Raw genomic sequence first — 18899 nt, forward strand, 5'->3', positions numbered from 1 at the left:
GGTTTTCATTCTGTCTATCAGAGTTTATAATGAGAATTCAATATAGTGGGATAAAAATAATATACTGCTTCTGAAGAAAAGAACATGAGAAATGTTAAAGCTATAGACAAGGAGGGTTCAGGGAAAGCATCTGTAATTGTTTAAAAAATAAATTACCTATGTCAAGTTGGAGATGATTCATTTGGGTTGTCAGCTGTTTCAACCAAAGATCATTTGTTTAAAAAGGATAAGACTGGAATTCAATCTAAAATTACTGCCTTGATTGTGAGATCTGGGTAATGATATGACAGTTCTTTCATTATAGTGTAAGGTGTGGAGTGCGGAGATGTCTCAATCAGCAAAGTGTTTGAAACAAAAAAAAAAATTAGACTATGCTCTATAGTGCCTATAATCCATGTACATGTACCTAGTTCCTCCACATCTTAAATGACATACTTTGAGATTGGGTTTTTTAATTTTTTTTTATTTTATGAGACAAGGTTTCTCTGTATTGTTTTGGAGGCTGTCGGTCCAGCCTGGCCTCAAACTCACAGAGATCCTCCTGGCTCTGCCTCCCGAGTGCTGGGATTAAAGGCGTGTGCCACCACAGCCCGGCCAAGATTGGGTTTTTATTTTTTACTATTGGGCAAAATGACATACTAAACAAGTCCCCCCCAAAAAGATGAACCCAATTAAGAAAAAGAATGTAGTATGTACTACTATAATATGCCTTGAAAGCCAAATACATACCAAACATTGTAATTTATCAACATTCATACTTATTCTAAAGAAGGGAGATGAGATCAAAAATGCCACTAAAAGATTCCCTGCTCAAAACAACCCTGTACAATAAAGGAACATCTGGAGGCATCATCATCCCTGACTTCAAGCTCTATTATAGAGCTATAGTCCTGAAAACAACTTGGTATTGGCACAAATCTAGACAGGTAAACCAATGGAATCTAATTGATAACTATGATATTGACCCACACACCTGTGAACACCTGATTTTTGACAAAGAAGCAAAACAATACAATGGAAAAGAGAAAGCATATTCAACAAATGTTGCTGGCATAACTGAATGCTGGTGTGCAGATATATCCAAATCTATAGCCATGCACAAAGCTTAAGTCCAAATGGATCAAAGATCTCAATGTAAATCTAGCCACACTGAACCTCTTAGAAGAGAAAGTCGGTAGTACCCTCAAAGTAATTGGTACGAAGACCACTTCCTGAATATAACACCAGAAGCACAGACACTGACATGATAATTAATAAATGGGACCTCCTGAAACTAAGAAGCTTCTGTAAGGCAAAGGACGCAGTCAACAAGATAAAAAAGAAGCCCACAAAATGTGAAAAGATATTCACCAGTCCCGCATCTGACAGAGGAATGAGTTCTAAAATATACAAAGAACTCAGGAAACTAGTCACCAAAACACCAAAGGATCCAATTAAAAAGTGGGGTAAAGAAATAGAGAATTATCAATAGAGGAATATAAAGTGACTGAAAGACCCATAAGAAAGTGCTCAACATCCTTAGCCATCAGGAAAATGCAAATCAAAACAACTCTGAGATACCATATTACTCATTTCAAAATAGCTAAAATAAAAAATATCACTGACAGTTTATGCTGGAAAGGATGTGGAGAAAGAGCAATACTCTCAACTGCTGGTGGGAGTGCCAACTTGTACAGCCATTTTGGAAATCTATATGGTGATTTTTCAGGAAAATGTGAATTATCATAACATAAGACACAGTAATTCCTCTCTTAGGCATATAACCAAAAGATGCACTTTCATACAACAAGGACATTTGTTCAACCATGTTCATGGCAGCATTATTTGTAATAGCCAGAACCAGGGAGCAACTTAGATGTCCCACAGCTGAAAAAAATGGATGGAGAAAATGAGATACATTTACACAATGAAGTACTACTCAGGAGGAAAAATAAAACAACAATGGACTCTTGAAATTCGCAGGCAAATGGATGGAACTAGAAACTATCCTGGGTGGGGTAACCCAGCCACAAAATGGCAAACATGGTATGTACCCACTCATATATGCATTTTAGACATAGAGCAAAGTAGTACCAGCCTACAATTCACACTGTCAGAGTAGCCAGGAATCAATGATGACCAAAAGATAGACATATATGGCACCCTGGAGAAGGGAAAAGGGACCAGAACTCTTGAGCTAATTAGTAGAATGAGGGGAGGGGAGAGGGAGTTTGGAGAAAGAGAAGGGGAGAAGAAGAGGTTAGAGGAGGACATGAGAGAGCAGGAAGATCAGAATAGAGGAGAGCATGAAAAAAGATACCAAAATAGATGGAGACATTTATAGGTTTAAAGAGAAATCTGGTACTAGGGAAATGTACAGAGACCTACAAGGTTGAACCCAAATAAGAATCTAAGTGGGGAGGCTTCCTTAAATGCCCTTCACTGATAATGAGATTGATGACTACCTTATATGCCATCCTAGAGCCTTCAGCCAGTAGCTGATCTAAGCAGACACCCAAAGCTAAACACTGAGGCGAACTCTAGAATCTGTTTGCAGATAGGGAGGAGTGACCAATGAGGTCACAACATTGCTGGAGAAACCTACAGAGACAGCTGACCTGAACAAGGGGGAGCTCATGGATCCTAGACTGATAGCTGGGAATCTAGCATAGGACTGTTATAGACCCCTGAAAAAGGATGTCGGTTTGGTGGTCTGGTTAATCAATGGGGATTCTGGTAGTTGATCAGCATTTATTTCCAGTATACAAATAGACATTGGGAGCCCATTCCACATAGAGGAATACTCTCTCAGACAGACATATGGGGGGAGGGTCTAGGCCCTGCTCCAAGTGATATGACAGACTTTGAAGATATCCAATGGAAGGTCTCACCCTCCCTGGTGAACATAAAGAGGATGGGATATGGATGGGGCCTGTGGGAGGCTGGAGAGGAAGGAAGGCAGAGGGAACTGAAATTGACATGTAAAACAAGTTTGTTCCTAATTTAGATTAAAAAAAGGAAAAAGAAAAAAATGCTACTAAGAGATTCCACGATCAAAACTACTACCTAGAGAAGTGCTTTCTCAATTTCAACCACTAAGGCACACACAGTTCAGTTTATCAGTGGTAGATGAGGTTAAACTGTATCTCAAGCTGACAGTAACTCCAACGTATCCAGGATTTCATGCTGATTTTACCGGGGTTTTTGGAGCCATGGAGGATTATACTAGGGTTCAAACATATCAATGAGATCAAGCAATGATTGACATGTTTGAATTTCTTTATGAAGACACTGTGAGGCCTTTGTTGGAAGTGATTTAGACAAACCCCAATTTCAGTGGAGACGCTAGGATGTTGAAGATGCCAAGATCATGATATGTCTGCCTAGGAAAACTGTAATCATAATGTGAAACCTGCTGAAATGAGGTCATTTTTTCTACAGGGAGGAGAAGTGGATCAGTGGAGCTACTCAAGTCTGTTGGAATGCAAAAGATGCCACTGAAATAATCCAGACCTAGACATGGAATTGAAAGTTGTAGCGTTGGCACTGTCATTTCTTGAAATTTCTTTGGTCCAGTTTTACATTGTTTTCCTCCAATTTCTCTTTTTGAAATGAAAATGTTTATTCTGAAAAATTATATATTGTTAATATATTAATTGATTTTTAATTTTACAAATGCTTATATTTAAGATTATTTTGAGAAGAGACTCTAGACTTTGGAACATGCTAAAATTTTTGAGATTTAGGGTATTCTTGTTTATTTTATATTGAGATGACCAATGTAACAGACCATAGCACAAATGACTCTGTGCCAGGAATACCATTCATGCCCTGAATCTCCACATGTAGACACACTACCTGCTAACTGAAAACAAAGTCCTAAACCATCAAATTATATAGTTTTGGGAAAATTGCTAAATGGACAAAGCTTGCTCTTTGGTGTCTATAGCTCAGTTTCTGTCTAACTGTTCAAGTTAACTAGATGATTTTTATGTTTAAAAGCTCACCCTGAAAAGGTCTTAAGGTTACACTGGAATTTGCAACATGTAGAGTAATCTCCAGTCTTCTAATAAAGACTTTCTGTTCACTTAAACATGTCTCCAAGTGGTTTTTCTGATGGGTATCCAACATTTTGGGGGTCCCACAGAGATAGAGCCTCATCAAACCCAACCACTTCCTTGCATAAGACCTTTGCTCTATCACTGGGTACCCAAATCCTTTTGGATCTCACAGGTTTGCCCAGAGATATCTAAAAGCCCTGTCATTTCTACTCTAGCGTGATCACTTGTTTATTATCTACCTCCTGTTCAGGGAACAGGTCAGTCTTAGACCTGGTATGGAGGCGAGGCAAAAGCCTAGACTCTGACCGAGGACCCCCTACCATCTAAACAGAATGAATATAGGGAGAGGGAAATAGTTCTCTGAAGTGTACTTATCCTCCCCTCCATGCCTACCTCCCACTGCAGCCCTCAAGTAAGGGAAAAGAGGAAGTTCTACTTCTACACTTTTATGATTTGCCACCTTTACAACCAATGATCTATACAGATGCAAATTCAAAGCCAGCTATTCTCTGACATGGAAAAACTTGACCCAGCTAGGACAAGAATGGCTGCAGCATATTGCAGCCTGGATCTAATGCAGTTTCTTTCTGTCCAACTATGACCAAGGAGATTTTAACCATTTTCTTTAGGTCCTTTCTAGAAGAATTAAAGATAGCTGCTAAAAATTTTCTTTTGTCACCCAGTTAGCCAAAGATATTAGAAAAAGAACTTTGTAACATTAAAAAAAACATTTAAAGGTATAAATAGGTCCCAGAGACTGGAGTAACTCAAGAGGTGTTTTGCCATAGAGAACCAATTGAAAGACAAAAAATTTGCATGAACTGAAAGCCAAAGTCAATTCTCTCAGATGATGAGATACAGATAGGCTTACAGATAGATAGCAATATATTGTGTCTTGTCATCTGTCAGAAGACTATCTTAGGTTAAAGCTTCACTCTATGAAAGATAACAGTTGGATTAGCTCTCATATTGACAAATATTCCCAGGAATATGGGCAAAAAACAAACCCCTGGGGCTGGTCCAACACCAAGTTTCTATAATTTTTCAATTAACCAATTCCTCAGTTAAGTAATTAATTTTTAATTTACCCACATCCAGATGAAACAATGCCCCCATAATGTGGAAACAAAGAGGAAAACTGCACTCCATATTGCCAAGACTGAAGAAACAGTCATCCTGGTGTTCTGCCAGTTACTTTAGAACAGACTTCTCTTACCTGTGAAGAGCCTGGGACCTCTAATTCTCATGAGTCTAATTCTTCCCTCCAAAAACAGGTGTACATTGCCTTTTACCTGTATAATGATTTATTCAGTCTCCCATTGGAAGAAGTTGAGTCAGTCCATTTTTGCTTTAAGTAGACAGAATCAGAGGGAGGTTACAGCAAGCAACTTTCCTATACCAGGTTGCCCCAAGGAATTAAAAATTCTTCAACTCTGTTTGATGCTACCCTTTTATCATTCCATCAGAGGTTTTTAAGAATCATCCTCTTACAATATATAAATAACGTTTTCCTCTAAAACAAAAAATAATTTTTATAAAAGGGTCACTGGGGGGCTGCTGTAAGAGTTACATCGCCTGGGATACAGCATGTTTGCTAAAAAAGCCCAAGTTTGTACATCAGAATTTAGCTACCTTGACTACCATCTTAGGGGAGGTGAAAAGAACTGGTCACAAGGTAGAATTGCAGTCATCCTTCAAATTCCAACTTCAAACACACAGAGATAAATTCGAGATCTAGTTCTTGCTATCTGTGGATATCAGAGTTTGAAAAAATAAGTCCTCCATAAACCAGCAAAAAGGAGTCACTGAACCCTATTCTGAACTGAGACTAATTAAAAGGTATTTTAGACTTCAAAAACAGCTCTGATTTCAGCTCCAGCCGAACACTGCCAGATGTTTCAGAACCTTTTGACCCGTTCATCAACAAAAAAAAGACACAATAAAAATATTTACCTCAAACTACTGGATCATGGAAATGCCCATAACATACTTGTCCAAAAGTTTGGACACTGTAACCACAATATGTCCCACCTTTCTTTGGTCTGTGGCAACTAGTGCTAGTCTAAAAAAACAAAGAAATTAATTAACTCTGGGTGAGAGTCATGTAATTACAGCACTGTAGGTCATTGAGATCCTGCTCTTAGGAACACCAGGATAATGGATATCTAGTGTCTGTGTGGCCCTACTCCTGGCTACCAGATGGTAGTTAGTATGATTACAGACAGAAACTTACATTCCACTTTGATCTTCAATCATTTTTTTTTTTTGCCAAAAATCGGCCAAGATTGCTGGGTGTACTTAAACCCCATGACCCTGTACTATACAAGGATAGGAACTAACCAGACTGTCAGTCCATTGACAGTCCAAATTAATGTTAGATGATTACATGCGTCATGAAGGACCAGTGTGGTGTCACATGTAACAAATTAAGCAACTGCATCAGCTTTGACCAGTCCAAATGAAAGCAAACAACTAATCCATCAATGTCTGCAATTATGGGGAAAGTCTCTAAATGGATAAACCTTGCTTTTTGGCTTCTACAGTTCTGATCCTGGCTAACTATCGATATTAAATGAAGCGAGTTAACCTAAAATATGTATTTTGTACCTAGAAGCTCACCATGTAGAGGCTCCAGTCTGTACTAGTATTCCAATGCCCAATATATATGGTGTCTGGATAATAAAGATTTTCTATTGTCCTAAATCAATGTCTGAGTACATATTCATCTTTGGTGGATACTTCACAACACCATGGGACTTGAGGGGCTAGGGTAAGTAAGCAAGGAGTTAACAAAAATTAATAAAGTATATATTCCTTATTTGAATTTTGTGAGTCTGAGGGAACAGGGATTGTTGACTTCCAGAGGGAAAACACTTTTTCAGACATATATGTCTATCACCCACTGTGGAGCTGAGGTTACCGTAGCAACCTACAGTGTGCTTGGGAATATAATTTGAGCAGCAACAGTAAATAGACAATGTAGTAACTTCTAGGTCTAGGGTAATGGTAATTGTGTTGTTAAAATTTTCTAACAGAAAAAATTGTAACAAAAGGAAAGAAAATCAAAGATCCTCATTTGAGAATCCATCCATGATTCTCCGTGGCCACTTGTTTCACATGGTTGTAGGCAAAGTACCTAAATTTCTAAGTGGTAGAAATTTAATCAAATTTGCCACTCAGTAATATAGCTTTCTTGAGGTTATTACCGGTTCTAAAGTGATATTGTTTGGTAATTCAATTGTCTAAATTACCCATATTCCTGAAAAAAAGACACTCAACCATGTACTGTAATTGGTCTAGTAAAATTATTGGCTTACCCTATTGGACTTCAGCTTAATCATTTCTTGGGCCAGTTATTGCTAACCAAGCTAATGAAAAGAAATTTGTAAAACTGAACCAGATGTTGAAATACAAGTATCATGTATTCACTCCAATGCATGGCATCTAAAAGGAAAAAACTATTATTATTAACATTATTATTATTATTGGGAGGAAAAAGGCGAATCCAGAGAGTAGGTGTGTGGGAAGAAGGAATGGGTAAATATAAACCTGTGTGAAAATGTCTCAGTCCCATTATTGTGTACAGCTGGTTTATAATAAGTTCTAAAATTTGGCAAAACTCATAGTTTCATATTCTATGCAAAATATATTAAGCAATATTTTGCTGTTATACCAAGAATAATTTAAAATGTCAACACCTTTTGTTGAGGAATATAAGTAATTTGATCTACATCAAAACTGTTTTCTCTGTTTCTTTTTGATGATACATATCAACTCATGTTATTTTTTTCACAAGATTGAAAATCCTTTGGACACCATCGTCTTCAGTTTTCCCATCTGTGCAATGTTGTATATGTACAGGCATGAACCCTTTTTATGACACTTCCCACTCTTGCTTTCTACTTTAGGTTAAGATTTTCTTTTGCATTACCAAATACTTTAAATTTTCATAAGTGGTACCAGTTCAGCATTTCCTTTGTTTTGGTTTTGTTGTTCCCATATTATAGATAAGGACTTTCAATGGTAATCTAGTTCACATTTTATATGCTAATGTTTACGATTTAAGAAAAAAATCTTTTGAAGGTTGAAATACCAAGTGATTCATTTCCATAACTATGCTTTAAAGAACTCAAACCATAGGCAGTCACAACTAATGAAGTCATTTGGAACACCATTTTCAGTTCCGGTAGTGACATGTCTAATGATATGAAGAATCTCTTTTCTTCTCTAGTGCCCAAGGGAAAGCATTTGACCCTCAACAAAGGGGATTCCTCAGGGAATCTATTTAGTGTCCCAAGAGTCTGGGCTGATGAAAGCATGATGCTTTGCAGAAGGGAACTCTGGACTCACTTTTTCCTGTAACTGGATCACATTAGGAAAATGCAACTGAGAAGTAAGAAAGAATGTGGTGCCTCCAAGAGCACAGATGCTACATCATGGCCAGTAACACGGCAAGGAGGAGACACCTGTTTTCCTCTGAGTTGCCTGAGAACTGTACTCACTGCAAAGTTTGCTGAAAATGAAAACTCTGAGAGTGCTTAACTGATAGTACCATTCTTGTGTAAAATGACATTGCAGAACACCCAAGGTAAGTACACTGGGGAGGAATTGTATGTGTCATTCCCCAAATGTCTATGAGTAACAGAAGGCCCACACAAATAACTGCCAGTAGGGCTTGGTGATTTTGACAATGTTGTTAAGGAGAAGCAATATTCATCCCCATGTATTTGCTTTTTATGCAGGTTGAATGATTTTATTGTATGAGGAAGGTTGAATGATTTTATTGTATGAGGAAGAAACAGAAATCTATGTATGAGTTGTTTTTATTTTTGAGTAATATAAGCTTTGATTTCAAGTTCATTTTCCCTATCTTCCAATTTCTTTCTAAAGTAGTTCAATGGAAGAATGTGCTTTTTTTGTTACTCCTAAAAGCAGAACTAGAAACCAGGCATTGGTGGCACACACCTTTAATCCCAGCAGTTGGGAGGCAGAGGCAGGCAGATCTCTGTTAGTTTTAGGTCAGCTTGGTCTACAGAGTAAGTTCCAGGACAGCCTCCAAAACAATACAGAGAAACCCTGTCTGGAAAAACAAAAAAAAATTGCAGAACTAGAACTGCAATGTGTTTTAGTAAAGTAACAGGGAATTTGGAAGGGGATCACATCACTCTAATTTCACATAAATTTCTAGTTAAATTATTTAACAATAAAGACTGTAGCTTTTCTTGTGAAAGATGGATAGATGCTATATAATATCTTTTCCCTAAGAACAATAAAAACCATTTTGGAATATGGCCTTTTGTAAATATTGTAAAATGTAAAATGCAAATAACATTCATAAGATCAAGTTTTATTTAAAACACTTTAAAAACTATTTCATGTATATTTTTAAATGTTTTCTTGAAATTCAAATTCTCCTTAATTTCCTAAACCTGAAAGAGTTTATTGCAAGAAAGCAAAAGCCTCATCTATTCTTAGGAGTTAGTATTTGTAGCTTCAGGTAGGAAGCAAATAAAAGATTGACAACAAACCAGTATTATGTAGTTCTTAGGGGAAAATAACTTTAAAAAAGTTCTCCTCTGCATAAACAACATTAATTGCAATAATAACCCTGTGTAATCTAGGATGCACATACATTGTTTTAATGAAGTTTTATATCTCAAAATCTATAAAAGGGGTTTAAATAATAAAGTACAGAAAGAAACAAATTGATAATGTTGAATTATATTGCTGATTTCTTTGTGATATGAGATACTTACAAAGTGTGTTTTATTGTAGAGAATTCATAACATATATTTTAATGTAAAGAATATGATTATTATGTTTATGAAGATTTTTAAACTTTAGAATCATTACTTGGGAATTTTGACATTAATGCAAGTAGATATATCTATAAGGAATTCTTATGACTCTAATGACAAAAAATTCACATTTTCATACATCTTTCTTCTTCTGCCCAATATGAGAAAGTAGGGAGATGTGAAGATTCTAAACAAAAATTAAGTAGAGATTAGGAAAGTTAGATGGATGTTCATAAAAAAGAAATCTTGTTTAACTCACATCCTTATCTCCTTCCAATTGTAATTCATATGTAAATAAAGACTATGAATTTAAAATTGTAGGCAGTCTTTTATCTTAACAGGGTGTACTACACAGTTGTGAAGCCCTCCACCAGCAACTTCATCAATTATTGATTTTTGCATCTGTACTTTAGGAAATGAAGTCCTCAGTTTCAGGTGGTGCCATGTTCTTCCTTGGTCTTCACAAATCAAGGTATCAGGGTTCCATCTGTGCCCTACTACCTGAGTGATGGATGTAATGGTGGGTTGGAAATTTATTTCCTTTGTTTTCATTTGGAGGAAATGGAATATTTACATTAGAGATTTATTTTTCATATGAAGCTAAAAAATAAATATACATTATGGGTGAAATTGTCATTTATGTTTACAGCAACTTTCATTTTCTCTGGTTGCTAGGAATTACTCACCATAATGGCAGAAATGGACAGTATGTTACAGTCCTGATCCTCACTCACCTACCTGAGTGCTGCTGATCCCTCCCAGGGTAGAGAAGATGAAATATGGTTGTAACAAACCAAACAGCAGTGACAGAGTTTATTTTTCTAGGGTTTCCAGGCTCCTCCTCACTGCAGCTTTCATTATTTGTAATGTTTCTCACTGTATATTTGCTGCCTCTCATGGGAAACACTCTCATAATTTTCCTTATTTTGATGGATTCCTCACTGCAGACACCCATGTAAATTTTCTTATGAAACCTGTCTTTCCTGGAGATCTGATATAGCACAGCCACAGTACCTAAGTTGCTGGCTACGTGTGTCACAAAGTTTGTCACCATTCCTGTAGCAGGCTGTATTGCTCAATACTACTACTTCTTCTCCCTGGGAGCCACTGAAAGCATCTTGTTGGTATTGATGACTTATGACCGGCATGTGGCTGTTTGCCGTCCTCTGCACTATTCACTTCTCCTGAGTGTTCAGATTTGCCTAAGGTTTTCAGCTGGATCTTGGATTGGGGGTTTCATTTACCCTCTGCTACCTACCATACTCATCTCTCAGTCAATCCACTCCTTTATACCCTGCGGAACAAAGATTGATAAAAGCTTTCGAGAAATTTCTAGCACAAAAGAGATTTTAATGGAAACATCAATGAGTTTTGAGAAATCAATAATCATGTTGTGTTTAGAGTGAAGTCTCACACCTCACTTGCTCATGTCAGGTACTTGAAATTATGTGCTCACTTATGCACATTAAATATTTTGCTTTGAATAATACTGAGAGTTATTTATACCTATTCTATTCATAATGTTTAATATAACACCACAGTGATAAACAGGGTAAATAATGAATGCCATTTGCCAATCATCTGTTCACAATTGTTTTATTCCAAATTCATATTTTTAAGTCTTACACCTTGGCAGAAAACCTAGCCCATAAAATATGTTTTAAATAAAGTAGTGTTTCTCCATCTAAGAGTCTTATGGAAACTAACTAATCATACTCCCAAAATACATTTAATAATCATTTACTAAACACATATGATGAACCAGACACAAGTTTTAGGTTTTACAATTATTTGGTCTATAGACATAGCTAGATACTCTTACTAGAAAATATGATTTTATGGTCAATGAGAAATTCTAAATAAGTGAATAGAACTTAAAATATTAGCAAGAGTATCACAATTAAAATATTTTAAAAGGCTTAGGATGAGATAACATGAGAATGGTATATTTAACAAGTTTAAGTAACCATTAGATTTTTGCACATGTTCAAGTAGATAAAGGTATAATAAAAAGTTAACTCAAGTGCTACACAGCTACAATATTAACTTCTGAGAATACTGAGGTAGGAATACCATGATTTCATGAAACATAATTCACTCCCTGACAAAAGAAAAATAACCAATTTTATTTTGAAAGACATAAGAAGGAACTTTCCATCTTTTTCTATGAATTTTCTTCATTCATTCATTTTAGTGAAGTTTAGTATCAAATGAGATGGCAATTTGACGGAAGCTCTAAATCACAAATATCTTTATAGTGAACAATCACATGATTGCCTCCTTGGTACTGTACCTTCAAAATGTGATTGTCATGACTGAGCACCAATGCAATGATATAGTGGGATGCACAATTCAACCCTAGATACAGAGTGAGAATCTTAGCACAACAATCACCAGCTGACTGCTACCCAGAGGGAATCTTCTAAACCACTATTTTAGGCAACTAAGAGTCACAGCTTGTTGCATATGTTTACTCTTCAAGTTTTTCTTGAACTGCAGCATAAAATCTTTCTGGAATACACAGCAATTAGAATTATATTATTAACAACACCAAATATTTGCTGCTCTTGCTTTTACTAATTTATTCATTAAAAGTTTTATTCATACATATGATCCATGTGGTTATATTCACTGCATGTCCATCCTCTGCTTTTCTTCTTCCCTTCCCTAACAAAGATCTGCTTAATGAGGAAGTACACAACTACATCCATGCCTTCCTGTTTTGACCAAATGGAATTATCCAGAACTTCTGAATGGGCATGGATATAGAGTTATATATTGGAACATGGTATATGAGCATTGGCCATGTCACTGAAGACAATGAGTGTCCTTCCCCTTGCAACCCTCTATGATCAATATCACCAATGGGAGATTTAAACCCTCGTGAGACTTTTCCTATTCTATGAATATTTACAGGCTGAGTCTTGGACAGGTCTTGTGCAAGCAATAGGAGATGCTATTAGTTCACATACACCATTATCTTTTCATGCTTTTAAGACAGCATTCCAGGACCTTCTTTCTTAACTCTTTACATTTACATTCTCTCTACCACTTATTTCACAGCGTTTCCTGAAATCTGTAAGGGGTTTTTTGGGTACCATCTTTAAAACTGAAGACGCAATAGTAACTTGTTCTAGTTCCTTGACCAGCCATGAATCTCAACATCAACTGTTCACAGCATAATGAAGCTTCTTTGACCAAAGCTCAGGGTAAAATGGGTCTTGTTATGAATGTAAATATTTAGGAGTTAGTTTGATATGTCCATTTAGAAAAACAAAACAATATTTTCACTTGTAGACCTACAGTTTCCCTGGTTCTTGGTCTTTGATCAGGTTGAGAGTATAAGGTCTTACATTCCCACTATGAATTGAGTTTAAGATGAAATCACAAAATGGCATTTTTAAAACTTTTATTTTTAAATTTAAATTAGAAACAAGATTACTTCACATGTCAATTCCAGATCCTTCTCCCTTTCCCTCTCCTCCTCCCACGCCCTTCCACAAACCCCCTCAATAAGCCTTCATTTCCCTAGGGAGGATAAGGCCCTCCATGGGGATGTCCATAGTCTGTCATTTCATCCAAGGCAGGAACTAGCCCTCCCACAAGAATCCAGGCTGAGAGAGCATCTATCATTGTTGAATGGCCACCTAAAGTCCATTTGTATGTCATTGATAAATACTGATCTACTACCCAAGGCCCAATAGATTGCCTAGACCCACTGGTACCCACATTCAGGGGGTCTTGATCAGTCCCATGCTGGATTCTCAGCCATCAGCCTGGGATTCAAGAGCTAACCCTTGTCATGTCAGCTGTTTATTTTAACCTCATATTGGTCACACCATTGTTTTACCAGTAGACATATCTTGACTTTGAATTTCGTATTTATGTTTTAGCATGTAAAACTCATAGCTGGTAACCACAATTGTAGCTGCCTTTTACCAGTTTTTATATTAAAAGCTTCACATATTTGTGTAAACATGTGTCAAAATAACCTTTTTTGTTTGTTTGTTTGTTTTTTGTTTTTTCGAGACAGGGTTTCTCTGTATTGTTTTGGAGGCTGTCCTGGACCTCACTCCGTAGACTAGGCTGGCCTCAAACTCACAGACATCTGCCTGCCTCTGCCTCCTGAGGGTTGGGATTAAAGGTGTGTGCCACCAACACCCAGCTGCGTCAAAATAACATTAAAGTAAGATATTTAGGGCCTCAATACATCATATCTTCTAGCACTTAATTTCAACCAGAATATCAAACTTATATACAAAGGATCTCAATAATACATATGAAATGATAAAAAGTTATTTCAGTTTTCCTTCTCATCAACAAAGCAATTTCCTTATTGTATTGATAGTAGTAATGTATTTTTTAGAAACAGATTCTGTAGGTTATGTCTAATTACATGTTATATTATAAAATTTCAAATTTGCCTGTTTTTCTGTAATTCACTTAACTATGATTTTCTCCAAAATATTTGGAAATCTGATTGATTAATGAGATTCTTTTGTAGCAATGAAAATTTCATGAAAGTGCTTACATTTTAGATCATGGTATGTGGGGGGAGATGGATCCATGTTTTCACACCAGGGAACTCACATTTGACTAAGAATACTCTTTATCTTATCCCTTTTGCTTTAAGGGATGGATTCTGAGGTGATGCATTTATTCAAGCAAAAGAAAATGTGATGTTTTTACATTTGTTATTTGTAAATATGTAACTCATTGATTTTAAATTATTTTAAACACCATATTTGATTAGCTGAGTATTTTCCTGTGTTTACCATTGAATCAGCATTAATGTACAACAAAACTAATTCTGATTTTCTATCACATTATTTTCTAATTTCTCTCCATTAGTACAAGCATCATTACAATCTGTTGTTTCCATGACTTTCATATTTACAGTTTAGAGAACAAATAATTGTCCTCAGGGATCGGTTTCTTTCTCTAGAATCACTTTCCAAAGTGTCTACTACCCCACAACCAAAGATAACATTTCACAGTGTCAAAGAGCACATAATTTTCTCCTGATTTATATACACAAACGTCTCTCTGCAAGACTGCAAGCCAAAATTATCTTATGACCTAGAAAAACTTTGTAATCGGCTATCATTTTATTATCATTACTACTATGACTACTATTATTATTTGAGACAAAAATGTTACATGGTAACTAAAGCTGACCTAGAGCTTACTGTTTATCCCAGGGTTACAATTATCTTACCTTAGCCTCCCAGGTGTTGTAATTATAGATATAAGCCACAACAATAATGTTTTTCTCTTATTTATGTTCTTTTGCCTAATTAAAAGTGCTCTTGAGTGTCCTGTTGCCATATACTAGTCTTGTCCATCTCCAAACTAGTCATTGCACTTGCTTTCCATGTTCATGACAAAGAGTTCTCTCCTCCACTTCTGTTCCATGCATTCATGTGAGCCCTGATTCTCTTCCTTGGGGATCTACCCCCAGATGTCAGTTTCCTGAATAGCCCCTCCAATCACTTACTAGCTCAAAGCTCAAATCACCTAACGTAATCACAAGGTACTTGTCAATTAATCCTGTCAATTTATAAAATCATAATTTTGAAATGACTATTTAATTTTTCAATCATATCCTACTATTTTATTTGATTTCTGAGAACAAATTATTCACATATAAAAATCAAAACTATATAAGAAACTATATAAGGCAGGATCTATGTAGTCATCTTACTTTTTCATCTCTTCCTATATTTCCTTCTTTTAGTGAAATTATACAGAGTACTTTCTTAAATTTTAAATGAGTACTTTCTTGATACTTTTCTGACTTTAAATTTTAAGAGAAAACAGTAAAATTAAATTGTAATTTAAATCCTTTCTACAAAAATATAGCACTGTATGCATACAGATTATCATGTGATCATTTTTTCTTTCTAGTTATATATATTTGAAGAATGTTCAATGCTAGTCTAAAGAGAATTTTGAATTTCTCATTTATTCACATACAGTATCCTAAATTTCACATATTCCTCCAACATTGGATAATTTCCTTCTGCTATTTAATAAAATGATTAACACTGAAAATATAATATAGACACACATATACATACATACATACATATACATGGAAAAAGAGAGAGACATTCTCAACAGAACAATTGATTGTTTAAGAGAAAATGCATTAAAATGGTAAGATGACTCAGGTGATACAATTATTTGCTTTATAATCATGATGATTTGAATAGAGATCCATTGTACCCATGTAATATCTCAGACTTGGCCATGCCACACATTACCTAGGCTGAATGAACATAGACAGAAATTGGAGACCTTGTAGAACATTCTAGCTAGCCAGCTTAGCTAAAGCTCAGTCCCAAGTTTACTTAGAGATGCAAATTGTGGGAAAACAGGTATATAGTGATAAGGTATACTCAATTTCCTTTGCTAGCCTTCACATGAACCCCCACACATACATATGCATATGAAAACATGCAACACACATACACACACACACAAATAGGCAACTAAATTTTTAAATGTTTCATCAAAATGACTGCCTAAATATTCACTGAAAAAAATCAACAGTAATAGAAATGAGACCTCAGCCCTACAAAACGAACTGCAAGCCACTGAGCAATACTGAGTGGGAAAAGTAGTCTTCCCCAGAGAAGAACACAACAGTTTATATTTAATACCACAGAGTCAGCTCTGAAAACACACATATAAGTAATATTACAAAGAGTGAGCAGGCAGGTCATATTTATGCATATATATATTATACATATATGTCATATATATGTGTGCATGTGACAAAAATTAATGAAAAGGACATGAATTTAAAAGAGAACAAAAGAGGTAAATGGAAGGGTCTATAGAAATGAAAAGGGAGAGGAGAAATTATATAATTATAATCTCAAGAATGAAAGGAAAAATATAAACTCTTATAAAATTTTGCTTCCAACAATATTTTCACAACAACAGACATCAATATTCTGTTCCGAGTGATAAATGATTTCCACAAGAATTATTCATTAGGTAAATGTGCTACAGACATCTTTTGTTATTTTTCTAAATCCCAAATGCAGTTTCCCCTCACTTCTCTCCTCCCATTTTCTTTCCGTTACTCTTCGAATCCTACTTCAATCCATATCTCCTGAATTTCTGTTCAAAATGGGGCAGGCCACCCATGGGTATTAACAAAGCATACCATATCAAGTTGCAGTAAGACTAAGGACCTCCCCTTGTACTTAGCCTGGGCAAGGCAATCCGGCGTGAAGAATTGTTCCCAAAATCTAGGCAAAGCATTAGGGACAACTGCTGGTCCATTGCTAGGAATCCCTCACATAGTCCAAATTATACAACTGTCACTTACATGTAAATGTCTTAGATTGGCTCCAAGCAGAAAACCATTCAGGTTTCCTGGATATTATTTCAGACTCTGAGATTTTCTATGAGCTAGGTTGTTATTATTGTGGGTGCTCTTGTGATATCCTTGGCCTGTCTGGCTCCTGCATTCCTCCCTCTCTCTCTTTAGCAGGATTCCCGCAAATTTGCCTAATGTTTATCTGTGGGTCTCTGCATCTGTTTCCCTCAATTAATTGATGAAGGGTCTGTGATGACAATGGGGGTCTTTACATATGTGATCACAGGAAAGGGATAGTTCACAGCATGTATCAACTATTGCTAGAAGTCTTAGTTGGGATTAACCTAGTAGAGTCTCAGGAGTTTCTCTTGCATCTAGTTTCTCCTGAACCTTGAAAAGTCCTATCTCTCCAGTCATCTAGTGCCCTGCAACCAAAAACATATCTCTTAAATTCTCATCCCCACTTTCCCCCATTCCAGTCAGAAGATCTATTTCTCCTTTGCAGGGAGTTCATGCACAGCTCCTCAACTTTGGACACTCCTTTTTGCCTAGTCATTCCTGATCTGGGAATTGTAGTATGGCTATCCTTTATTTACGGTTACTATTTGCATATGAGTGAGTATGTACCTTGTTTGTCTTTCTGGGTTTGGGTTCCCTCACTCAGGATGTTTTATTCTAGTTCTATCAATTTGCCTTCCAATTTCAAAATGTCATTGCTTTTAACAACTCTTTTAATACTTCATTGTGCAAATGAACCACATTTTCTAGGTTGTTTCTATGCTCTAGATATTACAGATAAAACTTCTATCAACATAGTTGAGCAAAGTCTTTGTGGTATGACTGAGCATCTTTAGATATGCCCAAGAGTGGGACATCTGAGCCTTGAAGTAGATTAATTCCCAATTTTCTCAGAAACTACCATGTTGATTTCCAAAGTTGCTGTACAAGGTTGCACTATCACTAGGAATGGAAGAATGTTCCCTTTACTCTGTATCCTCTCCAGTATAACCTGTCATTTATAGTTTTGATCTTAGCTATTTAGATAAGTGTAAGATGGAATCTCAGAGTCATCTTTATTTCTCTGATGCCTAAGGAAGTTTCTCTGCTTATTCAGATTCTTATGTTAAGAATTCTCTGGAGTACTTGGTTTTTCAATGTCTAGTTTCTTGAGTTCTTTATGTATTTTGGAGATCAGCTGTCTGCCTGATGTTAGGTTGATGAAGATCTTTTTCTGTTTTGCAGGCTTCTCTTTTGTCCTTTTTGATAGTGTCCTTTGCCTCACAGAAGCATTTCAGGAAATTATCCCTTGTGTTAATGTGTTCAAGTCTTTTCTCCATTTTCACTTTTATTATATTCAGTGAACCTAGTTATCTGTTGAGTTTTGTGCAGGGTGCCAGATATGTATATATTTGCATTCTTCTATATGCCGTCCTCCAGTTAGCTCAGCACCATTTGTTGAAGATGCTTTGTTTATTCAATTATAAAATTTTTGGCTTCTTCATTAAAAATCATGTGTCTTATTTTATGTGAATTTGCATGAATATCTTCAATTTGATTCCATTGTCCATTTGTCTGATTATGCTCCAATACCATTCATAACACTATAGCTTTTTAATTAGAACTTGACATCAGTGATTATTTTCCTTCTTGATGGTCTTTCATTGTACAGTTGTTTTAGCTAGATTTTTGTTTTTTTTTCATATGAAGTTTAGGATTGTTTGTGTATGG

General features: G+C 36.0%; 1 pseudogene; it reads left to right on the top strand.

Moving 5' to 3' along the window:
- Positions 1-10617: 10617 nt before the first annotated feature.
- Positions 10618-11244, top strand: LOC106022451 (annotated as a pseudogene).
- Positions 11245-18899: the final 7655 nt, after the last annotated feature.

The sequence above is a fragment of the Mesocricetus auratus genome, unplaced genomic scaffold (assembly GCF_017639785.1).
Source record: "Mesocricetus auratus isolate SY011 unplaced genomic scaffold, BCM_Maur_2.0 Super-Scaffold_4256, whole genome shotgun sequence".
In the NCBI taxonomy this organism is placed as follows: domain Eukaryota; kingdom Metazoa; phylum Chordata; class Mammalia; order Rodentia; family Cricetidae; genus Mesocricetus; species Mesocricetus auratus.